Below are 21,199 nucleotides of genomic sequence, written 5' to 3' on the forward strand. Positions count from 1 at the left end.
TTTGATCTATCCTACAACACCCACCGAAAGAACCTTCTTCAATATATTATTTATTTATTTTATTTCATTTATTTCATATAATACCCAAAGCCTACAAGGCAAATACATTAATATTATATATTTACTTAACAATAGTTGATAATTGGACAGAAAACATTCCATGCCATATATCAAGTTGTTTTATTTGTATCTTTTTTCCTTTTGTGATGCCCAGTCAGCAACAATATGTTACACTTATCCAAATAAAAATGACTAATAGTTCAATTATGAGAGTAGTAACCATACGACGAAATTGTCCGTATGAATGTGAAAATGAACGTAATTCTTGTGGAAGTGTACTACATATTCGAGTCAGCCGAACCAAAAAAGATCGTTTATAGAATTGAGAGAACATCAACGGAACTAACAGTTGGGAATTCTGGTTGTTCTGCAGAAGACAAAATTTTCACGCGTGATCATAACATCGAAAATTATACACATATACCAACTCAATTCCATAAAGAATACACACACAAAATTGTCACCGAAATTTGTATACCCTCCACCATATGGGGGGGTATATTAAATTTGTCATTCCGTTTGTAAGACATCGAAATATTGCTCTAAGATCCCATAAAGTATTTATATTCTGGGTCGTGGTGAAATTCTGAGTCGATCTGAGCATGTCCGTCCGTCTGTTGAAATCCCGCTAACTTCCGAACGAAACAAACTATCGACTTGAAACTTGGCACAAGTAGTTGTTATTGATGTAGGTCGGATGGTATTGCAAATGGGCAATGAGGCTCCGAAAGCTAAATCGAAAGCCCCGATTTGGCTTTCGGAGCCTCTAAGAGAAGCAAATTTCATCCGATCCGGCTGAAATTTGGTAAATAGAGTTAGTTTTTGGTCTCTAACAATCATGCAAAAATTGGTCCACATCGGTTCATAATTATATATATCCCCCATATAAACCGATCCCCCGATTTGGCTTGCAGAGCCTCTAAGAGAAGCAAATTTCATCCGATCCGGCTGAAATTTGGTACATTGTGTACGTATATGGTCTCTAATGACCGTGCAAAATTGGTCCACATCGGTCCATAATTACATATAGCCCCCATATAAACCAATCACCAGATTTGACCTCCGGATCCTCTTGGTAGAACAAAATGCATCTGATTCAGTTGAAATTTGGTACGTGATGTTGGTATATGGTATCCAACAACCATGCAGGAATTGGTTCATATCAGTTCATAATTATATATAGCCCCATATAAACCGATCCCCATATTTGACCTTCGGTGCCCTTTTGGAGAAGCAAAATTCATCCGATCTGGTTGACATTTGGTACGTGGTGGTAGTATATGATATTTAACAACCATGCCAAAAGTGGTCCATATCAGTCCATAATCATATATATAGCCCCCATATAAACCGATCCCGAGATTTGGTTTTGGAACCTCTTGGAGGAGTAAATTTCATCCGAGTCAGTTGATATTTGGTACATTGTGCTAGTATATGGCCGTTAACAACCATGCCTAACTAGGTCCATATCGGTCTATAGTTACATATAGCCCTCAGATAAATCGATCCCCAATCACACAAAATTTGGTCCATATCAAGTTCATATTTGTATATACCCCCCATATTTCAATTCTGACTCTCTGCGTACCGTGCAAAAGTCCATATCGATTCGTAATTATTTGTAGACTTACCTATACATACCTTCTTTGTCTAATATATACCACACAATTTAGAAAACAATGTTAAGAAGTTTTAAGATACCACAACCCAAGTAATTCGATTGTAAGTAAGATTCGGCCTGGCCGAACTTACGGCCGTATATACTTGTTTCAATTAAACTCTTAATTGAATTTGGAAACGGATTCAATTAATATGTTAATTGATTCAATTATTTATTTAATCAAATCCGTTTAAAAAACAATTAAAAAATGCTTGATATTTGTTACGTTTCCAATTAAAATATTAATTGATTCAATTAATTTGCTAATCAATTCGGAAATAATTTTCAATTACCCACGTGATTGAAAATTTGTCCGTTCCCAATTAAACATGTGATTGATTCAATCACCGTTGTGATTGAAATTGAACAAGCCATACAAAAGGGTTGAAATAAATAAAGTGTGCAACAACAAATGGCCATGCGGTAAAGTGCTGAAAAAATATATGACAGCATGCATTTTTATTTCTCCAAATTGTATGATTTTTGATTAAAATGATAGAGGTATTTTAATCAAAAATCATCTAGTATACAGAATAGATGTGCAATCAAAAGGTGGATACCGCATGGATGTTTTAAACTGTAACATTTTCTTGAGTTTTCTTAAAAGCAAGAGCGGTATGGATGCGTTGGAGGACGAATTAACGTTGGCAAACAAAGTTCTATTTTTGTTTTACCAGTTTGTTTTTTCAGTTTGAACGCAAAATATGAAAAATATCCGAAAATCGCAATAAATGTGTATAATAAAAAATATGAATTTTTCATATATGTTTTTTATTTGCAGAATTTGCAATGTATCAATATAATTCCAAATATTATATTGCTTTGCCATTATTTTTGTCTCTGATTGGTTCAAATTTTAATCAATGTGTGGAAATTTAGAAAAGGAATTGCTACTAAAATCAAACTTGCCGAGCCCCTCAATACGCCTTTTTATCCCGAACCTGAAACAAAGAATTCAACTTGATATTCTATGCTGGTAATGTTTAACAAAATTAACTTTTAATGTAAAAAAATAAGTTCTATTTATTCTGTTTACTTTCAGAGAAATAAATTTAGCTTACAGACTGCTGATTTATTGGAAATCTAGGCGCATCTATATGAACCAATTATCAGAATAAATTCGGGTAATTCACTCAACCCAAAGTGAACTACACTTGAACCCTCCGAAAAATGGTTTGATAGTCGGCTACTGCCTAAACAAATTTGCAAGCCTACCTCTTTTCCTTTGCTAAACTCAAATCATCGATTTGAATGTAGTTGGCTGGGTTTGTTTTTGAGCGTGCTTCCTCTATCTTCATTCGTTTTGTTTGTTATTGTTGGTTTCTCTTCAATTATTATTGTTGTTTTTGATTTCAGCTTAAAACCATGCATTGACTAAACTACAAGTGTAGCTTAACCAACAGAGGAAAAGTATGCTTGTCAAATTTAAATGATTGATTCCGCGATATTCGTGATTGAAATAAAAAAAAATTATGTGTAGGAGACATAAGTAATGCCCAAGCAATCTTAGACCGAATATGTTGTGGATGAAGGGTGTTAGTCGAGTTAACCCTACGCAGAGTAACTATGATCCTAGAAGTTATGTATTTTATGTGCGAAGTCCTCCTTGTTGTCCAGGATTACCCCAAGACAACTCTCATCCACTAAGAAAAATTGTTTAGGTCGTGCAAATCATGTCTCTGAGATCTAAAACACAATTTACTTTCGAAACATTATTCAATAATTATAGTGTCGCTAATGGACATGGCAACCTTGTTATTCTATGTAATAGTATCTTGTATCTGTTACTAACAGAACCCGTATTTACACTCGTTACTTTTTATTCTCTCACTATAATGTAATCTTTTATCATGGAATATTCATTCGTATCCAATACTTCAATTGTATAACATCATTCCATTGTAACCATTATTGAATAAATAATTAATATTATCGTTAATCTTATTTAACGCGTTTTATATTCAATTTCAATACACAACAAAGAATTGGCGACGAGGATAAAGCTCAATTTTATCAAACTGTGAATAAGAGTTTTCCTGTAATTAATCAATTTATAAATTCAATTGCCATAACCTAAAATGGATGCGAATCAATTAGCGGCATTATTGGAAGCTATCAACACTATGGCGACAGCCATGAAAAATCAACAGGCAACAATTTCAACACCGGCAACCGCCACCACCACAAGCGTTAACGTTATAACTAATTTCGATGTCTTCGACCCAAAAACAGAAAATTTCAAGACGTATAAAGAGCGATTGGAACTTCACTTTCAACTCAAAAATGTTTTTGATGACAAAAGTACCTGTGCAAAGCTTTTGTTACAATACATTGGATCACCAACATATTCAGTACTTTCCAACATAGCTGCACCTAAAAACGTCAGTGAATTGCAGTATGAGGAAATTATTAAGCTATTGGAATCTCATTTCTGCCCGAGAAAAAATATTCTGGTAGAACAACACAAGTTTCTGAGCGAACTTCAAAATGAAAATCAATCCGTATCAGATTTTGTCTCTGTTTTACAACAACGTTCAGCTGACTGTGGGTTTGTGTGTGTTTGTGAAAAATCAGTTGCTGATATCTTTCTTCGAGCCCAGTTTATTAGAGGTATTCGTGATGGCCATATTCGTGAACAACTGTTGCAAACCCCTAATGCATCATTCAGATAAATTGTAGAAAAAGCTACAGCATTAGAGGCCGCAAAAGTGGACAATAAAGCAATGTCATATGGTCCATCAACATCATCATCTTCTGCAGAAATCAATCGCATACAAAAACAAACCAGCAATCGAAGAGGAAGAAGTAGACATCGTAGTCAAGACCGTGGTAGATCATCAAAGTCATCAGTAAAATCGATTATAATCAATTAGGATTAAAAGGTATGTGTTTGCGTTGTGGTCGTACTAACCACCTTTCAAATGATTGCAGGATCAAAAAAGCCAGCCTACAGTGTCAATCGTGTGGCAAGATTGGCCATGTTCAGCGAGTATGTATTAAGCAAAAGCTCAAACATTCAACCACACATGCAATCGATAGCGACTCAGAAAATTCTTATGATGGAACATACCCCACCGATAACTTTTATAGTGTAAACAATGTTATCGATATCTATCAAAAGCAAAGCCAAATATCAACGGTGGATACACAAAAATTCTATACAACTATTTCGATCGAAGGAAAAAATCAAGTCTTTGAAGTTGATTCTGAAGCGGGGTATACGCTCATACCGCAAAGCGAGTTCGACAAATTACATCTGAAAATGCCTTTAAGGAAAGCAAACATTTCTTTCAGAACATATACCGGCGATGTGTTCCAGCCTGTTGGAGTTGTGGACGTGAATGTTAAATATAAAAACAACACATCAAAGGAAGAATTGTACGTGGTTTCATCAAAGCACACAGCATTGTTAGGGCGAGTGTGGATTCGCCACTTAAACATAAATCTAAATGATATCGACTTGGAACGTTCTGGCAATGGCAATGGGAAATATATGGTAAATTCGATTGACAAAATTATGGAAAAGTTCGGCGAAATTTTTGAAGAAAGAGTGGGCTGTATTCCCGATGCAGTATGCTCTTTAAAGCTTATGGGAAGCCCAAAATCCGCGACGGAATACCGTGGCGGCTAGCGGCGTGTCGCTAAATTAAATCTTATTCTAACTCCTTGGCGAAAACTGGTATAGTGTTGCCATCGCTTATCAATTTTTTTTAACTCACCACTAGGAATTGTTGTTGCCTGGACACGTGTAGATTATTTTTTCTTGAAATAACTCAACAAATAACAAGCCATTGTATGTTTTTATTCAACTTCATTGTTTAATATTGTCAAAGCATGCTGTATTGACAAAAAACGCTAGGAAACGAGAAAAAGGGAATTATTCGCCGTCAAGCAAAGATGACGAGAGCAAAGTGATACAAGCAATTTCAACGCATAGAGGTGTATACCGTATGAATCGATTGTCTTTTGGCATAAAAACGGCTCCGAGTGAGTTCAACCGTATTTTAGACCAAATCCTCCAAGGTTTAGGGGGGACTATTTCCTACTTTGACGTTATTATAATACATGGAGAATCATTAGAACAGTGTGAGAATCGATTGGTCAAGTGTTTGGAGAGGCTAAAGGCGAATAATCTTCATGTAAATAAAAATAAATGTGAATATTTCAAAACAAAACTAAAATACTTAGGATATATTGTGAGTTACAACAAAATTTCAAAATGCCCAAACAAAATGAAAGCTATTGTCGAACTTCCAAAACCTCAAAATGTAAACGAATTACGCCGTTTTCTGGGAATGGTCACTTATTATTCAAAATTTATTCCTGACGCCTCTACAATAACAACGCCGTTACGAAAACTTTTAGAAGAAGGAAGAAAATTCAATTGGACACCACAGTGTGAAAATGCATTTAACAAAGTCAAGGAAGAAATCGTTGCTGATAGGGTTTTGGTACCGTACAACGAATCCTTGCCTCTCACTCTTGCCTGTGACGCCAGTCCAACTGGAATAGCTGCAGTGTTATCACATATTGTGAATGGAGAGGAGCAACCCATCGCATTTATTTCCAGATCTTTAACCAAAGCCGAACAAAACTATAGTCAGCTCGATCGAGAAGCATTGGCAATAATTTTTGGTGTTGACAAATTTTTCAATTATCTACATGGGAGAGAATTTACCCTCATAACAAACAATCGTCCACTGTCTCGAATTTTTCACCAACATGCAAAAACTCCAGCGATGACGTCATCAAGGTTACTTCGATACGCTTCATTTCTTCAAAATTTTAACTACAAAGTAGTGCATCGCAGAGGTGAACACAATACCAACGCGGATTGTCTGTCGAGAGCACCAATCGAAAGTTAATCAAAATTCAACCACTTTTTGGATGAAGAAGTGAAGAACATCCAAGATCAAACTATCAATCAAATTTCTTCTACTACGGTGACAGCCGCAACCATAGCAAAAGAAACGGATCGAGACCCTGAACTTTTACAGTTGAAGAAGAACCTCCTGAGCGGAAAGAATGTGGATCCAAGTTATTCACTGCAAGATGGAATTGTATTCCGGGGCGATCGTGTTGTAATACCTCTCAATCTTCGTTCAATTATTCTCAGCGAACTTCACCATACGCATTCTGGCATAGTCAAAATGAAACAATTGGCCAGAAGGTTTTGCTTTTGGAAAGGCATAGATGCCGAAACTGAAAATTTGGTGAAATCTTGCCCAAATTGCGCAATGGTGAAGAAGAATCCAGCCAAAGTAATCACACATCAATGGGAAGAACCAGGTGAGAATTTCCAAAAGGTGCACATTGATTATGCTGGCCCTTTTCAAAATCATTACTTTTTTGTATTGGTGGATGCTAAGTCAAAATGGCCGGAAGTAAGAGTGATTAGAGAAGCTCCAACCACTGAAAAAACTATAATTCTTTTTATATTTTCGCCACTCATGGTTTACCCCAAATTTTGGTTTCGGATAACGCCACAATATTTTCAAGTAAAATATTCAAAGATTTTTGTAACCGGAATGGTATTATCCAAAAATTCATTGCGCCTGGCCATCCGGCGACTAATGGACTTGCGGAAAGATACGTCCAAACGTTGAAATACAAACTGAAAGCGATGGAGAATGATAAAGCCACTATATTTGAAAAAGTTCAAGAAATTGTTTATCGTTACAGAGCAACACCTTTAGCAGATGGTAAGAGTCCAGCTTTATTATACCTTGGTAGGGAATTACGAATTAAATTAGACGCTATTCGTCCATGGAATAAAATAAAATCTTCTCCTTCACCTATTAAAGTGCGCCAATTAAGCCTGGGAGACAGGGTGCAAGTACGGTGGTACGATAAAAATAAACCTTCATGGAAATTTGGAAGTGTAAAGGCAAAGTTTGGAAATCTTCATTACCAAATAAAACTCGACAATTGATATGAACTCAAACGCCACATCAACCAAATTTACAAATCCAACGTGGAAAAGCCAACTAAAACCGTAACGTTTGACTTGCCGCCTAAACCAAAGCCTGTTGCTGAGGAAGTCCGAATTGAATGTCGTGTGACAAATCCTGCCAATGTTCCACTTACACCAGCTACAAATTCACAGCAACAAACACCTGGAGTATCCACACCACTAAGAAGATCGAGCCGCATAAGAAGACCTCCAGCTCATTTTTCAGACCACATCCGTTTTTAGCCTGGGAGACTATAGGTCGCTAATAGACATGGCAACCTTGTTATTCTATGTAATAGTATCTTGTATCTGTTACTAACAGAACCCGTATTTACACTCGTTACTCTCACTATAATGTAATCTTTTATCATGGAATATTCATTCGTATCCAATACTTCAATTGTATAACATCATTCCATTGTAACCATTATTGAATAAATAATTAATATTATCGTTAATCTTATTTAACGCGTTTTATATTCAATTTCAATACACAACAATAATCCTTTGTCAGCTAGCCAAGAGTCAATACTTCCTAACGTCGTATTAATGGACGCAGTCAAAGTACTGACATTGCTACCAAAGAAGACAATGTGTATAGATAGGGGATGCTATTCGGATCTATAATTCCGTCAACTACACCATTAATATATAAGTTGAATAGCAACGGTCCTAATGTGGACCCTTGCGGAACCCCACATTCAACAGGACGAACACCAGAACTGACGCCATTCAAAGAAACGTACTGAGACCCATTAGAAAGGTAAGAATCCAAGAGCCTACATGCTGTGCTAGAAGAGTTGAAGTACATAGAAAGCTTACTGAGACCGATTAGAAAGGTAAGAATCCAAGAGCCTACATGCCGTGTGTTAAGTATTCAATAGAGTGGGATACTCTCTTTATTTAGTAATTTAATATTTTAATGATGAAACGAACAATTCAGTATAAAATGAATTTCACAATGAATGAATAATATATAGAGTTGCCATGTATGTTCATTTTCCTTTCAGAGTTGCCATTATCCATATATAACACTCTTCCCCTTACGGAGAGAACAAGACCCTAGGTCTCCGTACTCTTGTGGATCGCCTGACATCCTCAATTGGCACCGCTACCTCAAAGTTAGATCTCTGAAACGGCGATTCTGTGTCACTCTGCCTCGTTGATACCGCTGGGGTAAAACCTCTGAAGTCCGTAGAGCTCGATGGGGTAGAGTAATACACACTATCCTCTTCCTCTCTCTCTGGCGAGCCTCCGGGCTCACTACGAAAATCCCGTGATGGTGAATTTGTGTTTGCGGAATTCAAATCTGTATTCGCCCTCATCCTATTGTTCATTATCGGGGCCTCTCGTTTGCCCACACTACGAATTTGATCCACATGCCGCTTGTAACTTCTGCCATCACAAGATATTTCATAGTGCAAGTCGCCTAACTTCTTCTTGATCTTGCCTCTTATCCATTTGCTTTGTCGCGGGTTTTCCGAAAGGAAATATACTTGTTCATTTATCCCAAATTGTCTAAAGGCAGTTGTGGATTTTACATATTGCGCCGAGCTCACTTTCGTGCTGATGTGCTCTGGTCTCAATAAGTCCAGCCGGGTTCGAAGTTGTCGGCCTAAGAATAGTTGGGCTGGTGATTGACCAGTGGTATAGTGAGGCGCATTTCTATACTGCCGTAAGAATTCGTTTAAGTTCTCTCTTAACGTCTCCTTCGTTGCACACATCGCCTTGAGTGCGTGTTTCACTGTTTGCACGTTGCGTTCAGCCTGGCCGTTCGTGGCTGGATTATAAGGCGCCGTGTATTTGTGGTATTTCACGCCAACTCGCGTCAAAAATTTGTTAAACTCCGCAGAAGCAAAGTTGGTACCGTTATCGGATACCACCATCAACGGAACGCCATACGCCGCAAACACCTCGTCCAAAAGCATAATCGTCGCCGCTGCAGTCATAGACTTCGTGACCTTAACTTCTAGCCACTTTGAATACGCATCCGTAATGATGAGAATCATCATGCCCTCAATCGGCCCGGCATAGTCAATATGAATGCGCTCCCATGGCGCTTTGGGGTATTCCCAATGGTGCTCCTTGAACTTGGCTGGCTTATTTGCATTCTCGGCACAGATCTCGCACTTTTTTGCCGCTAATTCGATATCTTTGTCCACTCCTGGCCAATATACAAAAGAGCGGGCTAGGCCCTTCATTTTTACCACCCCCAAATGCGAACCGTGCAGTTCATCCAAAATTTGCTGTCTATACTTGGGAGGGATGACAATACGGTGCTCAAAAGTTAAACATCCCGATGAACATTTGTAGTTTGACTCTAGTGCCTTATAGCCATAATTTGCCAAACACTTACCGCTTTCTAGCAATTGTAGTATCTTGCCCAGATGTTCGTCTCTTTTCGTCTCAATGGCCACATTCTTCGCCGTCAGTACTAGTTGGTTGATTTGCCTGATAACAAACTCGTCGAACGCATCCATCTCATCGATTTCTTGCTTCTGAATGTTGTCATTTCCTGTTGAAACTTGGTTCTTTACGGCTGCTCGCGATAGAAAATCTGCATTTGCGTTTTCCTTTGAAGATCTATATTTCACCTCATAATCGAAATTAGCTAGGAAATCTGCGTAGTTCGCCATACGTGAAATGCAAAGCACTGGAAGTGATTTATCAGGTTGCAGGATTTGCACTAACGGCTTGTGATCGGTGATATTATTCAACCGTCGAACGGAACGGACGTGTTTTTTAATAGCGGATAAAATCATCGTAATAAGTACCTACTACGAATTTCAAGTGTGGTGGGATATTAGGCCACCATGCAGAGAAATTCAAAGACATCCACTGGGTTGCTAACTTCAGGGCCCAGTGGACGGGTATCGACTGGAGTTATAAATTTGGGCAATGACCAAGAGTTAGGCCCAATTAGTCGACCTGTAGACGGGTCGACAGGTGGCGACAATTTGACAAGTCGAACTTTTCCAAGGTAACGGCATCAAAAGGAGGTAATCCCTCACGAAAGAGATTCAAGGAACGCAGAAATGCTTTGTTTATCCTAAAGAAATTAGGATCGTTGTCGGCTAAACAAAGCGATTCCTTAAAATGGGCTCAAGGAATTCTTGAGGCTGGAAAAAGGGAACGATCACCGGATGAGCTGCCATCCTCCAAAAGGGATCAACGATCGTTTGCCTCAGTTGCTAAAGACAGCCTTGTGATGGCTATCATAAATAAAGGAGCATTGGACGGTATGGTTCCAAAGCAAAAATGGGGGGAAATTGAGAATGCTTTGTCTGGCGTCTACTCACAGGTGCTGGAAAAGTTTCCCGGCCCAGATCCTCGACACCAAGAGGCTGGTTGGTATCAAGGACGATTTAAGCTAGTCGCATTTGAGGACCAGAGGTCTATAGAATGTTTTAAAGCTGCTCTGATACTAATTGGTGAAGTTTGGGAAGGAGCTGCTCTAGAGTTAGTCGAGAAGAAAGACATACCGGCTAGACCAAGAGCACATGCGTGGATACCTGCAAACCCTCCTGACCCTGAATCTATTTTAAATAGACTGAAACAATGCAATCCAGATCTTCCAACAGCTGATTGGAAGGTTGGCAGTTTGGATGAAGTGGATGGGCCAAGACGGCATGCAGTGTTTATATTGAACACTCAGTCTTTGCCACATCTAGCAAAGTCTCAGGGCCGTGTATGTTATGGCTTTCATTATATCCAAATGAAGGTGTATAAAAACGATCAGCTAAAGGATTCAGAAGTGGACAAGCCTCTGTCTGAATCAGAAGTAAGCGGATCCTCTTGCGAAGTCGAGGGAGATACCAAAGTTGAAGACATGGATAGATACCGTATGCGTGAGGAGGCTTCTACTCAGCGTTGCCAATTTAGCTTTTTTCCCGCTAGATTTGGCTTTTTTTGAAGACGTTTAGCGGGAAAAAAATGCATTTAGCTTTTAGCTTTTTTTCTGGCTTTTTTTCATGACCCTTTTAGCTATTTTTGGCTTTTTTTATTTTCGACATGTTTCTATAAAAATACGGATAAATCGGCGTTTTTATCTAAAGGGCACCTTATACGGTCGGATAAACCCTGCGACACAACACGTTGCGGCGACAAATCCGGTAGTATAAGGCCATGTTCGCGTGTTGCGGGGACGTGTTGGTATAAAATCAAAACAACTTTGATTTTTTCCGGTTGGGAGGCACAAATCTTCACGTGTAAGGGGATGTTCGCCAAACATTAGCAAAAACAAATTTATTTTCATAATTAAAACAAGCATTTCTGGGATGAAATTAATGAGGGATCGCTAATTAGGCTTGGAATTTTTATTGTTTCTTCCATTTTTACTAAAAAATGGCTTTACACCTAACTTTTCGTCCATCTTCATTGTTTGTGTTTATGCTTCTTCTTATTTCTTCATGTTGTTATCATAATTGTTCGTACAGTGTGAGGGTAAAACTTGAACGAACACACAACAAATAGGCGAACCTCTGTCGTAGTGTTTATCCGACCGTCTACACGGTTGAAAAAGACTGTTTTTCATATGTTTGGCTATAAACATTATATGTTTGGAACACAAATTTTTAAACACAATATTTTTGAGTGCAAGCATATAATGTTCATAAACTAGCATAACATGTTTGGGACATATATGTTAATATGTTAGAACATATTATGTTTGGGACATAAAATGTTTGTAAATATAAAATGTTTGGATGCAAACATATATTAATTTAGAAATAGCCTATAAACATATATGTGTTTAGTAGCTTGGAGCGCTATTTAACAGGGAGCGATATTGAATTAAGTTGGTGGTTGTGGCTTGTTATTACAAAATTAACATTTTATTTTTCCTTGGGCAATTGATCAGCTACTTCTTTGATCCTTACAAACTGTGTGGTCCGCTGTTCGAATCCCCGTCCGGCAAAAAGTAAAATTAAAAAAAAAAAAATATAAAATATAACAATTTCTTCTACAATGTTTGCATTGCAGAAAAAGGTGCTAAGAACTAAAAAATCTCGTGGAAGTGAGAAAGATGTGGAGGAATATACAATTAGGCAGAAACAACATTTTGAGCATTCAGATCGAAAACCTATGTTGTTAGCACCTATATTACCTGTTTATTTTCATAATTCATTATGATTGTAAATATATTTATATATAAATAAATAAATAAATAAATAAAATTTTGAGCACAATATTGTTTGGGAGAAATTTTTTTAAGCATATAATATTTTTGGGTGCAAAATGCTACCAAACATATTATATGTTCACATAATAACATATTGTTTTTTGGAAGACAACATTATTGAATTTGGATGCAAAAATACAAAATGTTTGGAACTTAGACTACCCAAACATATATTGTTTAGACCAATATGCTTTCAAACATATTATATATTGGAAGAGATCAAACATATAAATGTTTGTGCAATACCCAAAAATGTATATGCTTGAAGCAAAATATGTTTAGGAGTATATGTTACAGAAGCGATTTTTTGTGAGCGTGTAAGGTCCGCTTAAGCCTTGCTGCAAGTATAAGGGTTTCCACATATTTCAAAGCTCAGTTGAAACATTAATAATGAGTCCAGCCATTATGCGGGCATTTTTGTAGCAAATACACCTTGTTGTAAAGTTTTTTCATTATATACATAAAAGTTATCGTAAACTTTAAATCTACTATTACCATACAAATTTGTTAGATACTCTGTCAGTAAATTATTGGGAATATTATCATTTGAGTCGTTTATCCTTTTTATGTTATTATAATATTCTAAAGTTATTACGATATTACTAAATTAAAATAGTAGATGTGAATAGCTTTGTGCACTGAAAAAAATATTGTCGTCTCCTTAAAATACGAACGCGAATTTTGGTTATAATAGCATTTGTGAATTTCTTTTATATAAACTGTTTTCCTTGTCCAAAAGACGATAAAGTCGTTTTGTCTTTATAATTAAGTGATTCAACTTAAAAATGGGTATGTTTTCATGAAAGAAGGAAGAATTAATGAAATAGTCTTTAAATGTGAGGAGTTTTTGCATCTTAACCACAAACCAAAATAGCGTTCAAAAATAGAAGATTTTTTTCAACACTTTATTTTAAAAACGTATATATACAATAATTTCTACTTGAAGTCGAGTCTGAATTTGGAAATTTAAGTTGGCGTTAGCACGTTTTTAAAGCACTTTGATAGCTCATGAAGAAAAGGAAAATGTTTTTACTGGGAAATGTAAACTATAGGTATTTTCTACAATTTAAATAAAAGTAATGTATTTCGAATTTTTCACAATTTCAAATCCAAACTAAAATTTTATTTAAAAAAATGACAAATCATTTTTTTACCAAATCCAAAACATGCTTAGATCATTTAATATTTTAAAATAACAAGTAAATAAAATAGAGGTGTTGGGAAGGTAGCTCCCACAAAACGAAGGACTTCCAGTAAAAAATTTGTGATAGTAATCAAAATGTATCGAATACTCAAACAGAGCTAATATGCCTTAGATATTGTTACAGTTTCGCAGAAGTGGAATTAAAATGAAAATAATATGCATTGTAAGTGAAATAAAGCCTTTAAGTTTGTTCAATTTCAATCAAAAATGTGACTTTTGATACAAAAAAAAATTTAGCTTTTTTTCTAGCTATTTTTTAACATTTTTTAGCTTTTTTTAGCTATTTTTTTGGGCAAATCTAGCGGTTTTTGGTGAAACAATTCTGGCAACGCTGCTTCTACTGCCTCAGAGCTCACCAAAGTTGAACCTATGGTTATTGCGAGAGTCACCGATATCTCCGAAGAGGACATTCTTGATGACTCGATTGAAGCGGCTGATGTGACGGTTGTTGAAAATCTCGATGGTCCTACGGATCCTCCAGATAAATCTTCATCATTGTAAGGCTGCATGTGCTGCCTTAAAAGTTCTCCTGATGAAAGGGGACATAGACATAGTTCTTATTCAAGAACCATATGTTTATAGAAACAAAATATGTGAATTAAGTACTCCGGGGTTCAAACTATTGCAGTATACTGGTAATGATGTAATTCGAGCCTGTATAATTGCTAAAAACGAGCTTAACTTGTTTCTGCTTCCTTCAATGTGCAATGCAGACACTGTCGTTGCCAATTTAAAATAGCCAAATGCAAATATTGGGTATCTTCGGTCTATATGGGACATGACAGGGAGATGCCTCCATGTGCCGTTAAGACCTTAGTTGAGGAGTCACTGGAAACAAAGACGAAACGCATTATGGGATGCGATGCGAATGCGCATCATAGTATATGGGGAAGTAGGGATACTAATGCAAGGGGAGAGTCGCTAATAGAGTTTATTTTGCGTACTAATCTGGTAGTTTGCAACAAGGGAGATGCCCCAACCTTTGTCACTAAAAACAGGCAAGAGGTTTTGGACATCACCTTGGCCTCGCAAGAACTGAATGAAATGATATCTGAGTGGCATGTTTTAAGTGAACACAGCTTCTCAGATCATCGCTACATCAGTTTCAAATTTGATGTTCATACCACCAAGACCATATTTCCGCTAAATGTTAGGAAAGCTGACTGGAATAGGTATAGGGAATCGTTCAATATGATACCGGAAATACCAGAGACAAATATGAGCACTGTGCAAGTTATCGAACACGCAGTGGAGAGGATTACTAAGGCCTTCAACATTTCACTGAAAGCTGCATGCCCTAAAGGGAAGCCAAGGGGGAAAAATCGACCACCATGGTGGTCTACGGAGTTAGGTAATATGAGGAAATCGTGCAGGAAGCTCTTTAACAAAGCAAAGTCCACCAGAGCTCCTGTGGATTGGGACGCTTACAAGAAGAATCTGAGAGGATACAAGCGAGAACTGAGAAAGGCTCAGCATAACTCTTGGAATGATTACTGCAGCAGCATTGAGAATACGTCCGAGGCTTCCAGACTACGGAAGGTGCTAGCATCCACGAGCTCCGCTCCAGGTTTCATTAAAACATCGGAGGGCAATTGGACAACCTCCAGTGAGGAGACGCTGGAGGTACTATTGGACACACATTTTCCCGGATATCAGACGGTTGAACCATGCACTGGCGGTGCCACAGTGGCTCAGCGGTCGTTTCCTACCGAGGAAATTGTATCAGAATGTAGAATAAAATGGGCGTTAAATAGCTTTGGATCATTCAAATCCCCCGGACCTGATGGAATTACTCCGGCGGAGTTAAAAGCGGTGGCTGACAGAATTATCCCCTGGTTGTCGGCGATATATATAGGATGTATCAACTTAGCATATATTCCACGAAAGTGGAGAGAATCAAAAGTCGTTTTCATACCTAAAGCGGGAAAAGCCTCTCACTCGAATGCGAAGGATTTCCGACCAATCAGCTTATCATCATTCCTACTTAAGACTCTGGAGAGGATGATAGATATTTATCTTAGAACTAGCGTCGATTCAAGTTTGCTCTCGAAACGACAACATGCATACTCGAAAGGCAGGTCTACTGAGACCGCATTACATGAACTAGTCAGCTTTATTGAAAGCTCACTATCTGTCAAAGAATACACAATCGTGGCATTTCTAGACATCGAAGGGGCGTTCAATAACGTCCATCCGAGCTCGATATTAAATGGACTGACAACTCTGAATGTTGATCCAGGTATACTTAGGCTGTTAGACGAACTTCTAAGGAAGAGACGCATTTCAGCCACACTAGGATAAGAAAACATACAAAGGTATGTGAACAGAGGCACTCCTCAAGGAGGAGTTCTATCATCTCTTCTTTGGAATGTTGCTATAAACGACCTTCTGGTTTCCCTAGAAAAAGGATATAAGTGGTGGCATACGCAGATGATGTGGCGCTAGCAGTCAGGGGAAAATTCCCATCAACAGTTAGAGATATTATACAGAGAGCCCTCCGGATGACTGAGAAATGGGCGAAAGATAATGGTCTTGGGGTAAATCCTGCAAAGACAGAACTAGTCATGTACTGCAAAGATCGCAAAACTCCCACGGTTAGGCCCATTTCCTTAGGGGGTATTGAAATTCCCTTTAGGGAGTGTGCAAAATACCTTGGCGTTATTTTGGACAGGAAGCTGAACTTTAAGCTTAATATTGAAGAAAGGGCGAGGAAAGCAACGGTAGCTTTATACTCGTGCAAAAAGGTAATAGGGAAAAAGTGGGGACTAAAACCAAAAATTGTACATTGACTATACACGGCAGTGGTTAGACCTATAATGCTATATGGTGTTGTAGTCTGGTGGCCGGCACTTCACCAGCCGACAAGTTTAGACAAAGTTCAGCGTATGGCGTGCTTGTGTATCTCAGGTGCATTCAGCAAGACAGGAACAAACTCCCTTAATGTCATACTGCATCTATTGCCTTTAGACATTTTGGCCAAACAGTCAGCTGCAACAACGGCTGTGCGGTTGCGCGAGCTATCGCTGTGGTCGGAAAAAAGTTACGGTCACAGTTCGGTCCTCAAAATAATGCCAGATGTGCCTAACGTAGTGGATTACACTTTGGCGAGTCCACTTTTCGACAAGTTTGAGACTCTAATTCCCAACAGTGAGGCGTGGTGTACACGGACCCCGGGGAATAAAAGATATATAGATTTCTACACTGATGGCTCCAAATTGGATGGCCAAGTGGGTTTCGGAGTATATTCTAAAGATCTGGAACTTCGAATAGCGAAAAGATTACCTGATCACTGTAGTGCTTTTCAGGCTGAAATATTAGCAATAAGAGAAGTGGTGAATTGGCTGAGAAGTAATGCTCCAAGCAATATTGGCATTAATATATACTCAGACAGTCAACCTGCAATAAAATCCTTGGACTCTGTGTTCCTCAACTCGAAAACGGCCATCGACTGCCGCAAATCTCTCAATGAGATGGCTGAGCAGCACAATATTCACCTAATATGGGTGCCTGGCCACAGGAACATACCGGGGAACTGCGAAGCATATGAGCTAGCAAGGCTAGGAACTACCTTACATATTCCAGGGGAACTAGAATCTGTTGGTATGCCTCTGGCTACCTGCAAGCTCTTACTGCGTGAGAAGGCTGTCATGATGGCAAATGTTCGATGGGAGAATTGTAAGGTTGTAACGACACCAAGCAAATATGGCCCCATTTAAACTTAAACCGCACACTAGATATGCTAGTGTTCTCGAGACGCCAGATATCACTCCTGATATCTGCTATAACGGGTCGCTGCCTGATAGGCGATTTTGCAAAAACTATTGGTGCGAAGTATAATGACTATTGTATGAGCTGTCATGATGCGGAGGAAAAGGAATCAATAAAACACCTCTTGTGTGAGTGTCCTGCATTTTGTGTAAGGCGTAAGCAAATTTTAGGGGCATATAGCTTCAGATTACTAGCGGACCTGGAAAACGTTAACTTAAGCAGTCTGCTAATGTTTTTGGAACAATCTGGTTGGTTCAACAGAAGAAAATAATCGAGAAGGTTCAACGGTTAAAACTATAAGTGTCCATATGTAATAGGTACTTTAGTTAATGTGGTATCACAATGGACTGAATAGTCTAAGTGAGCCTGAATCTTAATCGGGCTGTCACTTTAACCTAACCTAACCTAAGGGTCCAATGGCGAGCGTATAAGTACTTGAAAAATCGTTGAACGGCCCAGACTATGGCCAACGCCTCCTTATCTATCTGGGGGTACCTCTGTTCAGTAACGGTCATAGTGCGGCTCGCATATGCTATTGGCCTTTCTTGCTTATCGGGCATTCGGTGGGACAATACTGCTCCCAACCCCGTATTGCTTGCGTCTGTTGCCAAAATCAGTGGCAGACTTGGGTCGTAGGGAATCAACACTTGTGGTGATATTAACATACCTTTTATTTTCTGGTAGGAAACCTCTGCCTCTTTTGACCAGCTAAGTTTTCCTGCTTTCAGTATATCACGCAGTGGTCTTTCCAACGTTGACAATTCCGGGATGAAATTCGAATAAAAGGAGGCTTGTCCCAAGAATAACTGAATATCTTCAACCGATTGTGGTTTAGGTGCATTTCGTATCGCATCGACGTGCTTACTAGCCTTGTGTATGCCATTCGCATCAATCTTGTGTCCAAGAAATTCTATCGATGATGCCACAAAAACGCATTTGGATTTGTTGAACTTAAATCCAAGCTCCTTCATTCTTTCCAATGTCGTCTCTAGTATTCGAAGCAGGTCATCAACGTTTTCTGCGTAAATGAGAATGTCATCATAAAAATTCAAAATATTGGTAATACCGTTCAAAGCCGTCTCCATTGTGCGTTGCCATATGGCGGGTATGTTGGCCGCTCCATATACTGCTCTTGTCGGCCGTATCAACCAATGAGTCGGCGTATTCAATGTTAACACATGAGCGAACTCCTCGTCCACTAACAAATGGCTATACGCATCTGTGACATCTAAATGCGCGAAAATTCTGGCGCCTTTCATTTTATTAAATATATCTTCCGCCTTCGGAATCGGATGTTCATCAATCACTATTTGCGGGTTGACCGTCGGCTTGTAATTTCCTGTGATACGAATGCCCCCATTCTTTTTTGTGACCACATGTGTCGTTGACGCCCATTCGGAAAAGTCAACCTTTTTGTACAGCCACGAAGCAATTTTAGCGTCGATCTCCTTCGCGTAGGCATCTTTTAAAGCAAACGGGATTTCCCTCGGCCGTGCAAAGATGGGTTTTGAACCTGGCTTTAGATGCACCTTAATAGCTGGCCCCTTAAAAGTTCCCGCTACTCTGTCGAACACGTCTTCATACCTGGATATCAATTGCTGCAATTTCATCTTTTTTTCGACTGTCACTTCTGGTGCGTGTATTGAGATGGCGTTAACATCGTGAATTGCATCTGTATTATCACACTCGCTTCTATTTATGCATCCATCGAACAAACTGGCGAAATCTATTTCCTTGGCAAAATCAGCTGATCGTTGAATCAATTCCTTTGCATAGGCTATCTCATAAGCCTCTGCAAAACTCTTCGGCTTACTGGCAATCACATCATCACATATTGACTTCGCCTCCAACCCCACCAACATTTGTTCGATTAACATTCGGTCTAAAGAAGATCCATAGTCGCAAAAGGCAGCAGCTTGTTTCAGTCGCAAAGCAAATGAGGACAATGATTCGCCACTCTCTTGGCGGACCTGGCGAAATTTAAAACTCTCCGCGTACATATTTCTTTTGCCGTCGAAGTGGTCTGATAACACCCTCTTGATCTCCTCATAAGTCAGGTCCTCAGGCTACCTCGGGCTGACTAAAATTCTCAATGCGGAATTCAATTCACCACCCTTGTGCCCACGGGCATATATATGCTGCTCGGTACTTGCTATTCTACTCAGTTGCAGTGCCCAATCGAATCTTGCAAAGTAATCTCACACCGATGTGCCATCCGAAACCTTGTATTCACCCATCGAAAACGGAGGCGGTCTCATCCCCTGTGTTTGGGATCCTCCCGGTTGTGCCGCAGCATTCTGTGCAGCTTGTGCCACTGCAGAGCGAATGGCCTCTGCCAAAGATCCAACAATTGAATTCAATTGTCCCTCTTCCATAGTGTTGGATCCCACTTCTACACCACTGTTAAGTATTCAATAGAGTGGGATACTCTCTTTATTTAGTAATTTAATATTTTAATGATGAAACGAACAATTCAGTATAAAATGAATTTCACAATGAATGAATAATATATAGAGTTGCCATGTATTTTCATTTTCCTTTCAGAGTTGCCATTATCCATATATAACACCGTGCTAGAAGAGTTGTAGTACATAGAAAGCTTACGTACAAGTCTGCCATGACTGACAAGATCAATCGCTCTTGACAAGCCTAATGCACCAAGTACACAAGATAATCCCCTCTCAACGGTTCTCCTAATATTATCGGTTAGACCAACTAGATGAGCAGAGGTGCTAAAGCCCTGCCGAAACCCATACTGGTGAGGACTAAGGATGTCCAAATCATTCACGTAATTCAAAATCTCATCATTCACAACATTCTTCGATAATGCGGACAATATGCTTATTGACCGAAAATTGCTCACGTCAGATAAACTACATTCAGAGAAGAGTGAACTCATTAGCGAGTTAGTATTAACTAACCAGGGTTAATATTGAACTTCGTATGTCCAACATTTTCCTATTGGTTAGTAATTTAACTTTTCTCAAGTTCAAAGTTCAGAAGTAAAAAATTTACTAAATAATACATTTTTTAAAAACGAAAGAAATTAATGTTCTGGACTTTCTAGACCACCTGGTGACTTGGAGCAAGGAGACCTCAGGGTTTGCGTTATTACATCCCCATTTCTACATGTCATATTATATTTAGTACAAACCACTTACAAATCTTTTAATACAAATCCTTTAGAATCATTTATTAGATTTTATTTTTACCATTTATCCACTGGGTCACTTAGCTCTTATACTCATGAACAACCAAATGTGACTTTGTTTATTCTTTTCTTGCTTGGCTACATGTATTCATTAACACATACAGTCTAGGGTGTCTATAGAAAAGCACACGAGCAAATGTTTTGGAGACGAGCTATTGTCT

The 21,199-nt window shown here is 38.6% G+C and overlaps 1 long non-coding RNA gene across 1 annotated transcript; it reads left to right on the forward strand.

Annotated features, from left to right (window-relative positions):
• Positions 1–2,507: 2,507 nt before the first annotated feature.
• On the forward strand, positions 2,508–3,664 carry LOC142221342 (uncharacterized). Its single transcript, XR_012717998.1, has 2 exons — positions 2,508–2,696; positions 2,763–3,664. It is a non-coding gene; the product is annotated as an uncharacterized LOC142221342 (long non-coding RNA).
• Positions 3,665–21,199: the final 17,535 nt, after the last annotated feature.

Source organism: Haematobia irritans, chromosome 1 (genome assembly GCF_050003625.1).
Source record: "Haematobia irritans isolate KBUSLIRL chromosome 1, ASM5000362v1, whole genome shotgun sequence".
Lineage (NCBI taxonomy): Eukaryota > Metazoa > Arthropoda > Insecta > Diptera > Muscidae > Haematobia > Haematobia irritans.